The sequence below is a fragment of the Oryctolagus cuniculus genome, chromosome 18 (assembly GCF_051225735.1).
Source record: "Oryctolagus cuniculus isolate XC-2025 breed Fujian yellow rabbit chromosome 18, ASM5122573v1, whole genome shotgun sequence".
Classification (NCBI taxonomy): Eukaryota; Metazoa; Chordata; class Mammalia; order Lagomorpha; family Leporidae; genus Oryctolagus; species Oryctolagus cuniculus.
In genome coordinates, this window is record NC_142884.1 from 2,596,991 (window position 1) to 2,614,478 (window position 17,488).

At 41.9% G+C, this 17,488-nt stretch overlaps 1 pseudogene; it reads left to right on the plus strand.

The window, feature by feature from the left end:
* Positions 1–356: 356 nt before the first annotated feature.
* Positions 357–10,979, plus strand: LOC149120695 (vomeronasal type-2 receptor 116-like; annotated as a pseudogene).
* Positions 10,980–17,488: the final 6,509 nt, after the last annotated feature.

Below are 17,488 nucleotides of genomic sequence, written 5' to 3' on the forward strand. Positions count from 1 at the left end.
CCTATCTGGGGGATTGCTGTGAGATGACTTCCTAATATCAAGTGCCGTTAAGGTGCTAAGAAATAGTCACGTCTTAAACACTCCTGCATCCTGTACTCAGGACTGCCTGGACCTGGACAGTTGTCTTAAACACATTGTCCTCTTTTTCCACAACTGTGTGTTGGGCACCTGCTGCTTCATCCCAGCCCAGGGTAGTTAATGTGAGCTGCATCTGCACTTGCTTGCTCCATATGCCTGGGTCTCTGGCTGCGGTCTCTAAAGACAATTTGGCAATGCTGGCTGGTACTTTCCTTCTTCTGCTCCTGCATTTCCCACTCTCTCTTGGCAGCTCAGAGATGCTCTCCTGCGTTACCTGCATGAAGCCCAGCCTACTCAAGGACGGGGATCTGATTGTTGGAGGGTTTTTCCCACTTTATGTTTTTCATCATTTCCCAGATCTCTATGAGTTCCCTATCAAACCAAAGGCATTGACAAAACTGTATTTCGACAGGTAAGTCTCTTGTCCATCTTTGATTATTTTAGGAAACCCAGCTCTACTTATCTCCAGATGATTTGGTCAAAAGACACAGTGTGGTAGGTCAGACAATGCCGTGAACCTGCATGCACCTTTCCTGCCCTTAAGGACAACATTCCTGGAATTTAAATATTGTGGGTGCTGCCAGTAGCCAGGGTTCCTCAAAGCTGAAGAGAGAGTAACTCCTCTTGCTTAGATTCTGTCTACCTTCTATTCCTGCAACCCTCACCGCTTAGCCTGGGGTCCATGCACACAGTCTTTCTTTCCCCCATGGCTGGGTATAAACAAAGAGTGACTCAGACCCTGGCATTTGAATGGTAGTCTCACTTTGGTGGTTATCCCTGAAATGGTGTCGAGTCAAGTACTTCAATGCCAGACTTTGGCTGATAGGATAGCAGAAGAGCCTGGAGCAAAAGTTCCCTTCCACTGGGTATCACGCAATTGTCAGAGTTCCCTTCCCACAGGTGTTCAATGCTCTCAGCTAGCACAGAGACCAAGACATCCCAAGTCTTGCCCCTAGCAGGAACAGATGCCTTCTAAGCTCCTTTGAGCTGTGAAGCTCTGGAATCCATTTACACACTTCCTGCTGTGGTCTATGTACCTGCAGTGTCTGCAAGTCACGCTAGGAACACAGCACTGCTCCCCTAGCTGTTTTTTTTTTTTAATTTTTAACTTTTATTTAATAAATATAAATCCAAAGTACAACTTTTGGATTATAGCTGCTTTTTCCCCCATAATCACCCTCCCACATGCAACCATCCCATCTTCCACTCCCTCTCCCATCCCATTCCTCATAAAGATTCAGTTTCATATCTTTATGTACAGAAGATCAATTTAGTATATACTAAGTAAAGATTTCAACATTGCACCCACACAGACACACAAAGTATAAAGTACTGCTTGAGTACTAGTTATACTGTTAATTCACATAGTACAACACATCAAGGGCAGAGATCCTACGTGGGGAACAGGTGCACAGTGACTCCTGTTTTCCATTTAACAATTGACACTCTTATTTATGACATCAGTAATCACCCGAGGCTCTTGTCATGAGCTGGCAAGGCTATGGAAGCCTTTTGAATTTGTCAACTCTGATCTGATTATACAAGGCCAGAGTCAAAGTGGAAGTTCTCTCCTCCCTTCAGAGAAAGGTACCTCCTTCTTTGATGGCCCATTCTTTCCACCCTAGCTGTTCCTTATTTGCTGCCTGCAGCTTCTCTCCTAGTGCTGGTGATTTGAATTTCTTTTGTATTTAATTATGTGTCAGTGCTGTAGCCCTGGCCTTTGAATGTATCCTGATACATAATGGCATTTAGGTTGACTTAATTTCCTGGCTAGCGTGGTTTGAGCTGCAACAAACATAGAGGTGCAGAGGACTTTATTATTTGCCAATTTTATTTCCTTTGGGTAAATTTTGAGGAGTGAGGTGGCTGGGTGGTATGGTAGGGCTATATTCAGATTTCTGAGATATCTCCAAACTGTCTCCATACTGGCTTTACTAGTTTGCATTCCCAACAACAGTGCATTAGGGTACCTTTCCCCAACATCCTCACCAGCATTTGTTGTTTGCTGATTTCTGTATGAAAGCTGTTCTTACTGGGGTGAGGCGAAACCTCATTTTGGCTTTTATTTGCATCTCCCTGAGGGCTAGGGATCCTGTGCATTTTCATGTGTCTGTAGCCTTTTTGGATTTGTTTGTTTGTTTGTTTGTTTTTTGAGAAATGTCTATGTATGTCCTTTGCCCACTTCATGACTGGGTTCTTTGCTTTGCTATTGTTGAGTTTTTTGATCACTTTATATATTCTGGTTATTAATCCAGTATCAGTTGCATGGTTTGCAAATGATTTCTCCCATTCTGTTGGTTGTCTCTTTACTTTCCTGGCTGTTTCTTTTGCTCTACAGAAGCTTCTCAACTTGATATAATCCTACTTGTTAATTTTGGATTTTATTGCCTGTGCCTCTTGGGTCATTTCCAGGAACTCTGTGCCTAGGCCAATGTCTTGAAGGGTTTCCTCAATGCTCTCTAGTAATTTGATGGTGTAGGGACCTAGATTTAATCTTTTAACCATTTTGAATGGCTTTTTCTTAAGTTGTAAGTTAAGGGTCTTGCTTCATATTTCTGCAGTGGAAATCCAGTTTTCCTAGCACTATTTGTTGAAGATAGTGTCCTTGCTCCAAGTATTGGTTTTAGATACTTGATATAATATATAAATATAAGTTGGCTGTAGGTGTTTGGATTGATTTCTGGCATTTCTATTCTTTTCCATTGGTCTATCCTTCTGTTTTTGTACCGGTACCAGGCTGTTTTGATTATAACTGCCTTGTAGTATGTCTTAAAATATGGTATAGTTTGCCTCTGGCTTTGTTTTTGTTGTATAAGATGCTTTAGCCTCTTACATTTCTAAATGAATTTGAGCATCATTTTTTCTAGATCTGAGAAGATTGTTGTTGGTATCTTGATTGGTATAGCATTGAATCTGAAAACTATTTTTGAAGAATGGACATTTTGATGATATTTATTCTTCCGATCTATGAAATTGGAAGTTTTCCCATATTTTATGTCTCCTTCTATTTGTTCTTTAAAGTTTAGTAATTCTCATTAGATATCTTTGAGTTCCTTGGTTAAATTTATCCCAAGGTATTTAATTTTTCTGTAGATATTGTTAATGGCATGGATGTTAGAAATTCTTTCTTAGCTATGGCATTGTCTGTGTGTAAAAGGCTGTTGTTTTGTATGTTTTTAGATCCTGCTATTAAACTCCACTCTTTTATGAGCTCCCGTAGTCTCCTAGTGGAGTCTTTTGGTTTCCCTGTATGTATCATCGTATCATGTGCAAAACAGGATTGTTTGACTTCATCCTTACTGATCTGGATCACTTTGATGTTGTTTCTTGCCTGATGGCTTTTGGTGCAACTTCCAGGACTATATTGAACACAATGGAGAGAGTGGGCATCCATGTCTGGTTCCAGATCTCAGTGGGAATACTTCCAGTTTTTCCCCCTTTGACAGGATGCTGGCCTTGGGTTTGTTGTAAATTGCCTTAATTAGTTTGAGGAATGTTCCTTCTAGCCCAGATTTGCTTAGAGTTTTCATAAGGAAAAGTATTTTAAGGCTGTTTTATGGGTCAGTTTCAATGCACTTTTTAAAGTAATTCCACTGACACATTTACCTTTCATGTGAGGGTCAGAGGACATCAAATATTCTCTGATTCATAGTATTCATAGTGCATCTGGTAAAGACATTTCTCCTTTTGTGAGTTTTAATTATTTTCCACAATGCCCCCAACACTGCATTGATTTTCTTGGAATGATTGTGTTGAGTGTACAGCAGATGTTTCCAAAGAACAAGGTGTGAACTTGTTTTTGAGGTCCGAGTATGCTTTCTTGCAGGTTACAACCTAAAAGTTACCAGTACCTTCTGGCCTTTATATTTGCCATTGAAGAGGTCAACAGGAACCCACACCTGTTACCCAACATGTCCCTGGGATTTGGTCTCTACAACGCCATCCATAGTGAATGGAAGACCCTGGAGAGCACCCTGACCTGGTTGTCTGCTGTGGGCAAGGCCATTCCTAATTACACCTGTGTGAGGAAGAGCAAGTCTGTGGCAGTCATTACAGGAAACACGGGCGATTTCAGTACAGATAGGGACGCTGTTGGAACTCTATAAATTCCCTCAGGTAAGGGGAGAAAAACATCTTTCCTCTTCAGAACCTTCTTAGGTGGCTTCAAGAGTATAAAATTGAGTAGTTTCACATATTTTTATAGAGCCAGAATATAAACTTTGTGTGTGTGTGTGTGTGTTTGTCTTCATTGGACTTTTCCTATTTTTATGGATTTATTTGTAAGGCAGAGGTACACAGAAGAAGGGAGGGAGGGAGGGAGAGAGAGTGAGAGAGAGAGAGAGAGAGAGAGAGAGAGACAGAAGAGCTTCCTCTGTGTCTTCCACATGGGTCACATGATCCAAGGATTTGGGCCTTCTTCACTGCTTTCCCAGGCACATTAGCAGGGAGCTGGTTCAGATGTGGAGCAGCCAGGAATTGAACAGGTGCACATAGAGCTGCTCCACCACAACTTATCTGGTGGGAGGAGGAGATGAGTAAATGCAGCATTGATAATTGTCTATGCACTGTCATACCTTGAAGTGCTGAGCTGCAAAGCTCTGTCAGTCTTCCAGAGAGCCTTTGCAGGGAGAGTGACATCCCATTTATTGACTTCCAACACTTCCTCCAATCAACATTTTTCAATAACTGAGTGAAATCTTCTCAGAGCCAAGGGTGTGCATAGAGTGTGGTGCTTCCCTGCAATACATTCTGAGGTCTTGCTTCCACAGAACTCATTTGTTCTCAACATCTTCATTTTCACTCTAGCTCACCTATGGTCCTTTTGATCAAATTCTGGGAGAAAATCATCAGTTTACCTACCAGATGGCTCCCAGGGAATCATTTCTGGCCATGGGCATGGTGTCCTTGATGCTGCATTTCCACTGGACGTGGGTGGGGTTGGTCATCGCTGAGGACACCAGGGGCATTCAATTCCTGTGGGATATAAGAGAGGAAATGAACAAGAACGAGATCTGTGTGGCCTTTGTGGAAATGCTCTCTGTCACAGACAGGACGTATGCACCATCTGATTGGCACAACCACTTTAGAATCCTAGAATCAACTGCAAACGTGGTGGTCATTTATGGTGACACGAACTCATTTATGGGCCTGAGTTTCTCAAGACACGGGCTCCTTGTGACTTGGAAAGTGTGGATCACGACATCGCAATGGGATTTCATCACTAGTGAGAATGAGATCATGATGGACACATTCCATGGGACTTTGAGTTTTTCACACTCCCACGATGAAATCCCTGGTTTCAAGTATTTTCTCAAGACAGTGAATCCTTCCAAGTACCCAGAAAACTTTTATCTCACTAAATTTTGGTTTCTCTATTTCCCCTGCTCGATTTCAAAGTCCGACTCTGATATGTTCAAGGCCTGTCCCGCAAATGCCTCTCTGGAGGATCTGCCAGTGCACGTCTTTGACATGAGCATGTCTGAAGGGAGTTACCACATCTACAATGCCGTGTACGCCGTGGCCCACACCCTTCATGAAATGCTTCTTCAGCGGGTAGAGGTGCAGCCAATGTGGAATGCAGATGGGTTGATGGTGTACCCCTGGCAGGTACTGTATCTTCTCCAGGCAGCTTTTCCTTGGTCCTTGTGGACCTATCACAGTACAGAGACCCTGCTCATACTTAGCCACATCATGAATTGCTTATAGGGTATGATGGGATGACAGAAAGCTCTGTTGTCACAAAATCTGTAACACATGTGGCCGATGTTCCCTGGCATTTTCAGTGTGCCACATCTGGATCTCTTCCAGGACTGAGGAATTTTACACAGGATGGCATACAGAAGGTGGGAAGCTAGTCTGTTGATGACAACATTCGCCAGGCATCAACAAGGCCTGAGCATAAGGAATTCTGCAAGTGTTTTAGGCAGTAAATGTTATTACCTCAGTTTATACAGAAGGCAACCCAAGCTCTAAGTAAGTGGGTGATGATGTATTTGACTTTATTATAGACATGTTTCTGAATACCATGTACAGTGATCATATTAATGAGTAGTGTATACTAAACAGTTTAAAGAACAGAAATTCCTTTTCTCACAGTCCCGGTAGCTGAAGTCTTGGACCAAGTTGCCCGGAGGGTTGAATTCTTTGAGGTCTGCCTCCTCTACTGCCAGATGGCTATACTACCTTTGTGTCTTTGTAAGGTCTTCCCTGTGTGTGCACTGTGTCCAGACTTCCTCTACTTCTGAGGATGCCAGCCACACTGCATTCAGGAGCTCCACTCCCCATGACATTATTTTAACTTCTTTTTCTCCACAAAAAGCCAGTTGGCATACACAATCACAATTCTGAGGTTCTAGGAGTTAAGGACGGCAATATAGGAAAGGTTAGGGATCATTTTAATTCTGGGCTATTTCCACTATAACACCGTGTATTGTAATAGACAATATATATTGTACTTTATACATAGTCTCCTGAATCATGTGCTATCAATGTATTATCCCATTTGAATAATTATAAATTTAAAATTTTTTGAACAGAAACAATTTGAAGCATTAATTCTGATGAGCTTGAATAGTTTGACTCTAATCAGAGATTCCTCTATCTAAATTGAGTACACTGTTATGTAAGGGTGCTTTTTTTTTGTTTTTAAGCTTAACTCCTTTCTGAAGAACATCAAATTTGACAACAGTGTTGGTTATGAAGTGAATCTGGATCAGGAACGAGTTTCTAGGAAAGACTATGACATTCTCAACTACTGGAATTTCCCTCAAGGCCTTCACCTCCAGGTGAAGGTTGGAAAGTTTTCACCACGGGCTCCACATGGTCACCGTCTTTCCATATCTGAGGAGATGATAGAGTGGAATGTGGAGTTTAAAGAGGTCAGTTGCACAGTTGAAATACCAGGTTTGTGGCTGGCACTGTGGCATAGGGGGTACAGGTACTACTTGCAGCACTGGCATTCCACGTGAGAGTCAGTTCAAGTCCCTGCTGCTCCTTTTCCAATCCAGCTCCCTGATAATGCACCTGGGCACGCAGCAGAAGATGGCCTAAGTGCTTGGGCTTCTGATCCTTGTAGGGGACCCAGAAGAAGCTCTGGCTCCTGACTTTGGATCGGTTCAGCTCTGGCCATTGCAAATGTCTGGGGAGTGAACCAGAGTATGGAACATGTCTGTCTGTCTGTGTCTCTCTCTCATTCTCTCCCTGTAACTGTGCCTTTCCAATAAATAAATAAGTCTTTTCCTAAAGTATGCCAGTTTGTGCTTACAGAGAGATCTTCAGTACAGAGCTCCATGCTGGGAATTCTGCAGGTCCTGAGAGCATGGCAGAGCAGCACACAAGTGCATGCCAACTTCCCTTCTGCACTGCCATTTTGCTTACTCTGGTGATTTCCACTGAATGTCCAAGAAAATGTTTCCCTGTGGATAACTGAGTGTCACCTGCTGAAACAGAGTGCCCAGGCCATGAATGGAGTGTGCCGATTTCTTGTCCACCTGGATATTCTGACAATGCACAGTGGGAACAGAATCAGATAACCATGATGACACTTCTCAAGACTCTCTGATTTGTTTTAGATTCCCCGTTCTGTGTGCAGTGAGAGCTGTGGCCCAGGATTCAGGAAAACCCACCAGGAGGGACAGGCTGCCTGTTGCTTTGACTGTACCCCTTGTCCAGAGAATGAGATTTCTAATGAGACAGGTACAGAATTGAAGATTCTCTGTAGTTTTCATTAATTTAAGTTAAATTTAATTGGGCTTATGACTACCATGAAAGCACAGCATGAGATGCAAATTTGAAATTTGTTGGGGTCTTGAGAGAAAGAGCTTAGTGTAATCATGTGTTGAGGACTTGAAGGCTTCTGAGAACCAATCTCAGCCTGACTGTCCTTTGCCTGCTCACTCATATTGGTCATGAGGGATGCAAGTGAATCCAAACTCTGGCCTGTTTCACCCCATTGTTTGCCTCTGTGTAGTCATGACTGTAGGCACTCAGGTACAATGGTCCCTGTTTTTATTAATTTATTTTTTAAGCGGCCTACCCCAGCATTCTTTTATTCCCCTACAACAGGTGCCAGCACTTACCACAGAACACATGCAAGCTTTCCTGAAAGGGAACAGAGTGTGGGAGAGACTGCTTACTCTCCCAGTGTCCACAGCTAGAAATCAGGACATAGGGATTGGCCATGGGAAAATAGTCTAAATGAAAGAAGTACCCTAGAAGAGAGAGACCTCCAGTGGGAGTTGGGCACAGCTGCTAACTCATGTTGACATGTGTGCATTTCTACCAGAATGCTTGGTTCCAGTCTCATCTCCTCCACTTCCATGCCAGCTCTGTGCTGCAGTGCGTGTTTCAAATTTCTTTATCTACTGGAAAAGCAGAGTTGCAGAGAGAGAGGGAGAGGGAGAGACAAAGAAAGAAGTCTTCCATTCATTGATTCACTCCATAAGGGCCAGGACTGGGTCATGCTGAAGCCAGGAGGCTGGAACTCCATCCAGGTCTCCCATGCAGGTGCCAGGGGCCCAATACTTGAGTCCTCTTCTTCTGATATTCCAGGCACATTAGCTGGTAGCTGCATTGGAAGTGGAGCAGCTGGCACTGGTACAGGCATAGAGCATGCCAGCATTGTGGGCAGCAGCTTGACCAGCTCTGGCACAGGCTATCCCCCCACCCCCGCTTCCTATCATGCATGCCCCGGAAAGAAGTAGATAATTACTTGAGTACTCAGATCCCTGCCACCCATCTGAGAGATCTGAATTCACTTCTAGGTTCCTGACTTCGGCCTGGCCTGTCCTTGGCAATGTCAGTCTATGGTTAATGAACCAGCAGAGGGCAAATCTCTCTCCCTCCTTATTTTATATCTCTTCCCATTTCTGTGTCTCTAGTCATCTCTTTCTCTCTCTGCCTTATAATTAAGTACCATTAAATTAATATTTGACGTCAGTAAGGTTGCCAGGTAGCTAATCAGTATAGTAAGTAAGAGTTTCAATTTATGCAAGAAATACACTTGATATTAATTATAGCAGAAAGCAATGATTCCGCCGACACCAAGACATTCCTATAGTAACTTCAAGTTGAAATGAAGGTTACCAAAATTTGCTAATGCCTATAAAAGAATTGATGAAATGGAAGCGAGTGAAACAGGAATGAACTGCTAAAATGATACTCTATTTAGTGACAAGAAGACTCAAAATTAAATGTTATCAGTTCCTGTCATCTGTAAGGTGTCCACTGTGACATTCTAACAGACACTGGGAGTTGACAAAGTGTTCAGAAGGTTGAATGGAAGCATAGCAAGAGGACTGGATTCCAGACCACATTCAGAGTGGGGACATTGACTGTCACGTGTGAAAATGTATGTTATTGCTGAGACAGTGTTTCTTTCTTTACCTTTTGACACTCCTATGACCTCTGTATTCATATTCTGAAATGTTTTATAGTTATCGTGAATATCGTAATTTATCTGTGGGGTTTCAGATATGCATCATATGTTAGTTGTGTTTTCCTGTGTGTACACCACAAAAGAAGCTAAAAGTTACTCTACTAACACATTTCCAGTATAGAGTATTATAAGCTGTAGTCATCATGTGTGCATAAGATTTCCAGACTTACTCATGGTCATTGAGCAACATAGGTATAGATGAAGGTTTTGTTGTGATACAGAAAACTACACTTTGAACATAAAAGCTAATCACAAAGAGGAAAAGGGAATATTATTGCTATTACCAAGCAAGGGAGAGAGAGAGTACACGCATGTGCTCAATGAGAGAGAGAAAAAGGAAGTCAGAGAGGGGGGGGAGAAAGAGAGAGTGAGAGAGAGAAAAAGAAAAGAGAGAAAAAAGAAGAGGGGGTGGAAATGACATGAAAACATACTCCATGTAATAATCTCAGGTTGGTGTCTATTATGGCAACGGAGATAAATATGAATATTTTCCGTGACTGTGCTGAGTGAATGCTGAGAACCACTGACAGCCAAATAATGCCCTGCCTTTCTCCCCAGATGTGGAGCAGTGTGTGCGCTGTCTAGACGACCGTACCCAAATCCTGCATGAGATCGGTGCCTGCCCAAGGTCGTGGTGTTCCTGGCCTATGAAGACCCGTTAGGAGCAACACTGGCCGGGGTGGCTCTTGGCTTCTCTGTGCTCACTGTTCTGGTACTTGGGGTGTTTGTGAAGCACAGAAACACTCCCCTAGTCAAGGCCAATAACCGCAACCTCAGCTACACCCTGCTCACCTCCCTGTGTCTGTGCTTCCTCTGCTCCCTGCTTTTCCTTGGCAGTCCCAACACAGCCACCTGCATCCTCCAGCAGACCACGTTTGCCATCGTGTTCACAGTGGCTGTGTCCACCATCTTGGCTAAAATCATCACCGTGGTCCTGGCTTTCAAGGCCACAGCACCAGGGAAGAGGATGAGGCAGTGGTTGGTGTCAGGCGCACCCAACTCTGTCATTCCCATCTGCTCCCTCCTCCAAGTGATGCTCTGTGGAATCTGGCTGGGAACGTGTCCTCCCTTCATTGACACAGACACACATGCTGAGCCTCAGCAGCTCCTGGTCCTGTGCAACAAGGGCTCTGCCACTCTCTTCTACCTCGTGCTGGGATACCTGGGGTCCCTGGCTCTGGGCAGCTTCTCAGTGGCTTTCTTGGCCAGGAGTCTGCCTGATACATTCAATGAAGCCAAATACTTGACATTCAGCATGCTGGTGTTCTGCAGTGTGTGGGTGACCTTCATTCCTGTGTATAATAGCACCAAGGGGAAGGTCATGGTGGCTGTGGAGGTCTTCTCCATCTTGGCCTCCTGTGTGGGACTCCTGGGCTGTATCTTTGCCCCCAAGTGCTACATCCTTCTGGTGCGGCCAAACAGGAACGTTTTACAAGGAATAAAGGAGAAAGCAAGGTGTAGTTAATGCAGACTGTGCATTAACTCACAGGTTTTATAAAATGAAAGCAAGGGCTGAATCTAACCACAGCACTCTGGTATGCAGGACTGAGGTAGAGCAGAACACTGCACCTTCTCATTGGACACGAGGCTCTCCTTTCTGTAACAGCTCAGGGCACTCCAGCCTTCTTTCTGTTCATCCTAACAACACGTAGGTTTTTGTCTTTTTTTTTTAAATCTTTTATTTAATGAATATAAATTTCCAAAGTACGACTCATGGGTTACAATGGCTTCCCCCCCCATACCGTCCCTCCCACCCACAACCCTCCCCTTTCCCACTCCCTCTCCCCTTCCATTCACATCAAGATTCATTTTCGATTATCTTAATATACAGAAGATCAGCTTAGTATACCTTAAGTAAGTATTTCAACAGTTTGCTCCCACACAGAAACATAAAGTGAAAAATAATAGATGATTTTTTTTAAATGATGATGAAATCAGATCAGACCTATTGTCATGTTTAATCCCAGTGAGAGTCAAGTTGGGAATTGATAATTTCTTTCTTTCTTTTTTTTTTTTTTTTTACAGAAGATCAGTTTAGTGTACATTAAGTAAAGATTTCAGTCGTTTGCACCCCCATAGAAACACAAAGTGAAATATACTGTTTGAGTACTCATTATAGCATTAAGCCTCAGTGTACAGCACGTTAAGGACAGAGATCCTACATGAGGAGTAAGTGCACAGTGACTCCTGTTGTTGACTTTACCAATTGACACTCCTGTTTATGGCATCAGTAATCTCCCTATGCACCAGTTATGAGTTTCCAAGGCTATGGAAGCCCCTTGAGTTCTCCGACTCTTATCTTGTTTAGACAAGGTCATAGTCAAAGTGGAGGTTCTCTCCTCCCTTCAGAGAAAGGCACCTCCCTCTTTGAAGACCTGTTCTTTCCACTGGGATCTCACTCACAGAGATCTTTTTGCCAGAGTGTCTTGGCTTTCCATGCCTGAAATACTCTCATGGGCTTTTCAGCCAGATCCGAGTGCCTTTAGGGCTGATTCTGAGGCCAGAGTGCTATTTAGGACATCCGCCATTCTATGGGTCTGCTGAGTATCTCACTTCCCATGTTGGATCACTCTCCCCTTTATTTATTCTATCGGTTGGTGTTAGCAGATACTAGACTTGTTTATGTGCTCCCTTTGACTCTTAGTCCTTTCATTATGATCAATTGTGAACTGAAATTGATCACTTGGAGTAGTGAGATGGCATTGGCACATGCCGCCTTGATGGGATTGAATTGGAATCCCCTGGTATGTTTCCAACTCTACCAATTGGGGCAAGTCAGCCCGAGCATGCCCCAAATTATACATCTCTTCCCTCTCTTATTCCCACTCTTATGTTTAACAGGGATCACATTTCAGTTAATTTTCAACACTTAAGAATAACTGTGTGATAATTACAGAATTAAACCAGTCATATTAAGTAGAACAGACAAAAAAAAATACTATGAGGGATAATGTGTTAAGTTGTCCATTAGCAGTCAGGGCTATGCTGATCAAGTCACCATTTCTCATAGTGTCCATTTCACTTCAGGAGGTTTCGTTTTTGGTGTTCAGTCAGTTGTCACCGATCAGGGAGAACATATGGTATTTGTCCCTTTGGGACTGGCTTACTTCACTCAGCATGATGTGTTCCAGATTCCTCCATTTTGTTGCAAATGACTGGATTTCGTTGTTTCTTACTGCGGTATAGTACTCTAAAGAATACATATCCCATAATTTCTTTATCCAGTCTACCGTTGATGGGCATTTAGGTTGGTTCCAGGTCTTGGCTATTGTGAATTGTGCTGCAATAAACATTAGGGTGCAGACCGCTTTTTTGTTTATCAATTTAAACTCCTTTGGGTAAATTCCAAGGAGTGGGATGGCTGGGTCGAACGGTAGGGTTATCTTCAGGTTTCTGAGGAATCTCCAGACTGACTTCCATAGTGGCTTGACCAGTTTGCATTCCCACCAACAGTGGGTTAGTGTCCCTTTTTCCCCACATCCTCACCAGCATCTGTTGTTGGTAGATTTCTGTATGTGAGCCATTCTAACCGGGGTGAGGTGAAACCTCATTGTGGTTTTGATTTGCATTTCCCTGATTGCTAGTGACCTTGAACATTTTTTCATGTGCCTGTTGGCCATTTGGATTTCCTCTTTTGAAAAATGTCTATTGAAGTCCTTGGCCCATCTCTTAAGTGGGTTGTTGGTTTTGTTTTTGTGGAGTTTCTTGATCTCTTTGTACATTCTGGTTATTAACCCTTTATCTGTTGCATATTTTGCAAATATTTTTTCCCATTCTGTCGGTTGTCTCTTCACTCTCCTGACTGTTTCTTTTGCAGTACAGAAACTTCTCAATTTGATGCAATCCCAATAGTTGATTTTGGCTTTGACTGTCTGTGCCTCCCGGGTCTTTTCCAGAAATTCTTTGCCTGTGCCAATATCTTGAAGGGTTTCTCCAATGTTCTCTAATAACTTAATGGTGTCAGGACGTAGATTTAGGTCTTTAATCCACGTTGAGTGGATTTTTGTGTAAGGTGTAAGGTAGGGGTCTTGCTTCATGCTTCTGCACGTGGAAATCCAGTTTTCCCAGCACCATTTATTGAATAGACTGTCCTTGCTCCAGGAATTAGTTTTAGATCCTTGAACAATATAAGTTGGCTGTAGATGTTTGGGTTGATTTCTGGTGTTTCAATTCTGTTCCATTGGTCTATCCATCTGTTTCTGTACCAGTACCATGCTGTTTTGATTACAACTGCCCTGTAGTATGTCCTGAAGTCTGGTATTGTGATGCCTCCGGCTTTGTTTTTGTTGTACAAGATTGCTTTAGCTATTCGAGATCTCTTGTGCCTCCATATGAATTTCAGCATCATTTTTTCTAGATCTGCGAAGAATGTCTTTGGTATCTTGATTGGTATTGCATTGAATCTATAAATTGCTTTTGGGAGAATGGACATTTTGATGATGTTGATTCTTCCAATCCATGAGCATGGAAGATTTTTCCATTTTTTGGTATCCTCTTCTATTTCTTTCTTTAAGGTTTTGTAATTTTCATCGTAGAGATCTTTAACGTCCTTGGTTAAGTTTATTCCAAGGTATTTGATTGTTTTTGTAGCTATTGTGAATGGGATTGATCTTAGCATCTCTTTCTCAGTCATGGCATTGCTTGTGTATTCAAAGGCTGTTGATTTTTGTGCATTGATTTTATATCCTGCCACTTTGCCAAACTCCTCTATGAGTTCCAATAGTCTCTTAGTAGAGTTCTTTGGATCCTCTAAGTACAGAATCATATCGTCTGCAAAGAGGGATAGTTTGACTTCTTCCTTCTTGATTTGTATTCCTTTGATTTCTTTTTCTTGTCTGATGGCTCTGGCTAAAACTTCCAGAACTATGTTAAATAGCAGTGGTGAGAGTGGGCATCCCTGCCTGGTGCCAGATTTCAGTGGAAATGCTTCCAACTTTTCCCCATTCAATAGGATGCTGGCTGTGGGTTTTTTATAAATTGCTTTGATTATATTGAGGAATGTTCCTTCTATACCCAATTTGCTTAGAGTTTTCATCATGAAAGGGTGTTGAATTTTATCAAATGCTTTCTCTGCATCAATTGAGATAATCATATGGTTTTTCTTCTGCAGTCTGTTAATGTGGTGAATCACATTGATTGATTTGCGAATGTTGAACCATCCCTGCATACCAGGGATGAATCCCACTTGCTCTGGGTGGATGATTTTCCTGATGTGTTGTTGTATTCTATTGGCCAGAATTTTATTGAGGATTTTTGCGTCTATGTTCATCAGGGATATTGGTCTGTAATTTTCTTTCAGTGCTGCATCTTTCTCTGGCTTAGGGATTAAGGTGATGCTGGCTTCATAGAAAGAATTTGGGAGGATTCCCTCTTTTTCGATTGTTCTGAATAGTTTGAGAAGAAATGGGACTAGTTCTTCTTTAAATGTCTGGTAGAATTCAGCAGTGAATCCATCTGGTCCTGGGCTTTTCTTTGTTGGGAGGGCCTTTATTACTGTTTCAATTTCTGTTTCAGTTATGGGTCTATTTAGGTTTTCTATGTCTTCATGGTTCAATTTTGGTAGATTGCATGTGTCCAGGAATCTATCCATTTCTGATAGGTTTTCCTGTTTGCTGGCATACAGGTCCTTGTAGTAATTTCTGATGATTCTTTTTATTTCTGTGGTGTCTGTTGTTACGTTTCCTTTTTCATCTCTGATTTTATTGATTTGTGTCTTTTCTTTTTTTAGTTAGTTGGGCCAATGGGGTGTCAATTTTGTTTATTTTTTCAAAAAACCATCTTCTCGCTTGGCTGATTTTTTGTAATGTTTTTTTGGATTCAATCCTGTTAATTTCTTCTCTGGTTTTAATTATTTCTCTTCTCCTACTAGATTTGGGTTTGGTTTGCTGCAGTTTTTCTAGGTCCTTGAGGTGCGCTGAAAGCTCATTTATTTGGTACCTTTCCAATTTCTTGGTATAGGCACCTATTGCTATAAATTTGCCTCTCAATACTGCTTTTGCTGTATCCCATAAGTTTTGATATGTTGTGTTGTTGTCTTCATTTACTTCCAGAAAGTTTTTGATTTCTCTTTTGATTTCTTGAATGACCCAGTGTTCATTCAGGAGCATGTTGTTCAGTCTCCATGTGTTTGCATACTTTCTGGGGTTTCCTGAGTTGCTAATTTCCAGCTTCATCCCGCTGTGGTCTGAGAAGCTGCATGGTATGATTCTAATTCTTTTAAATTTGCTGAGACTTGCTTTATGGCCTAGTATGTGATCAATGCTAGAGAAGGTTCCATGCACTGCTGAGAAGAATGTGAAGTCTGTAGATGTAGGGTTGAAAGTTCTGTAGATATCTGTTAGATCCATTTGGGCAATAGTGTCAATTAAATCTGCTGTTTCCTTGTTGATCTTCTGTCCGGATGATCTGTCTATTTCTGAGAGTGGAGTATTGAAGTCCCCCAGTACTATTGTATTGGAATCTAAATCTCCCTTTAAGTCCCTTAACATATCTTTTAAATAGACCGGTGCCCTGTAATTAGGTGCATATACATTTATAATAGTTACATCTTCCTGTTGAATTGAACCCTTAATCATTATATAGTGTCCCTCTTTGTCTCTCTTAACAGTTTTTGTATTAAAGTTTATTTTGTCTGATATTAATATGGCTACACCTGCTTTTTTTTGGTTTCTGTTGGCATGGAATATCTTTTTCCAACCTTTCACTTTCAGTCTGCATGCCTCTTTGTTAGAGAGATGTGTTTCTTGTAGGCAACAAATAGTTGGGTTGTGTTCTGTGAGCCAGTCAGCCAAACGGTGTCTTTTAACTGAAGAATTCAGACCATTAATGTTCAATGTGACAATTGATACGTAGTGACTTTGCCCTGCCATTTTCCCGGAAATATTTTCTAGTATATGCTTTGAGCTTCCCATGCTCTTTTACTGGTAAGTGTTCTTCCTTTCCCTTCTTTCATATTGATGGCCGTGTTTCTGTGTTTCTGAGTGTAGCACATCTTTAAGTATCTTTTGCAGGGCCGGACGAGTGGCCACAAAGTCCTTCAATTTCTGTTTGCTATGAAAGGTCTTTATTTCACCTTCATTCACAAATGAGAGCTTGGCAGGATATAATATTCTGGGCTGGCAATTTTTCTCTCTTAGCACCTGTGCTATGTCTCGCCATTCCCTCCTGGCTTGTAGGGTTTCTGATGAGAAGTCAGCTGTGAGTCTGATTGGAGATCCTCTGAGAGTAATCTGACGTTTCTCTCTTGCACATTTTAGGATCTTTTCTTTATGTTTCACTGTGGTAAGTTTAATTACCACGTGTCGTGGTGAGGATCTCTTTTGGTCATGTTTATTGGGGGTTCTATGAGCTTCCTGTACTAGGATATCTCTGTCCTTCTCCAAACCTGGAAAGTTCTCTGCTAGTATCTCACTAAAAAGGCCTTCCAATCCTTTCTCTCTCTCCATGCCTTCAGGAACTCCTAGAACTCGAATGTTGGTTTTTTTAATAGCATCCTGTAGATTCCCAACAATATTTTTTAGGTTTCTAATTTCCTCTTCTTTTCTTTGGTTTGACTGTATGTTTTCCTGTGCTCTATCTTCTAAGTCCGATATTCTCTCTTCTGCTTCACCCATTCTGTTTTTAAGGCTTTCTAATGTGTTTGTCATTTGATCTATTGAGCTCTTCATTTCATTTTGATTTCTCTTGACTATTACACTTTCCTGTTCTACTAGTTTCTGAGTTTCATTTTGACTCTTCCTTAAAATTTCATTTTCACGAGAGAGATTTTCAATCTTGTCCAATAAGGATTTCTGTAGTTCAAGGATTTGCTTTTGAAAACTTCTAAATGTTCTTATCATAAATTTTTTGAAATCCGTATCTTGCATTTCTTCTATCTCATCATCTTCATACTCTTGGCTTGGGGTGTTTTGCTTATTTGGAGGCATCATAGTGTCATCGTTGATCTTGCTCCCTCTATTTCTGTGTTTGTTACTC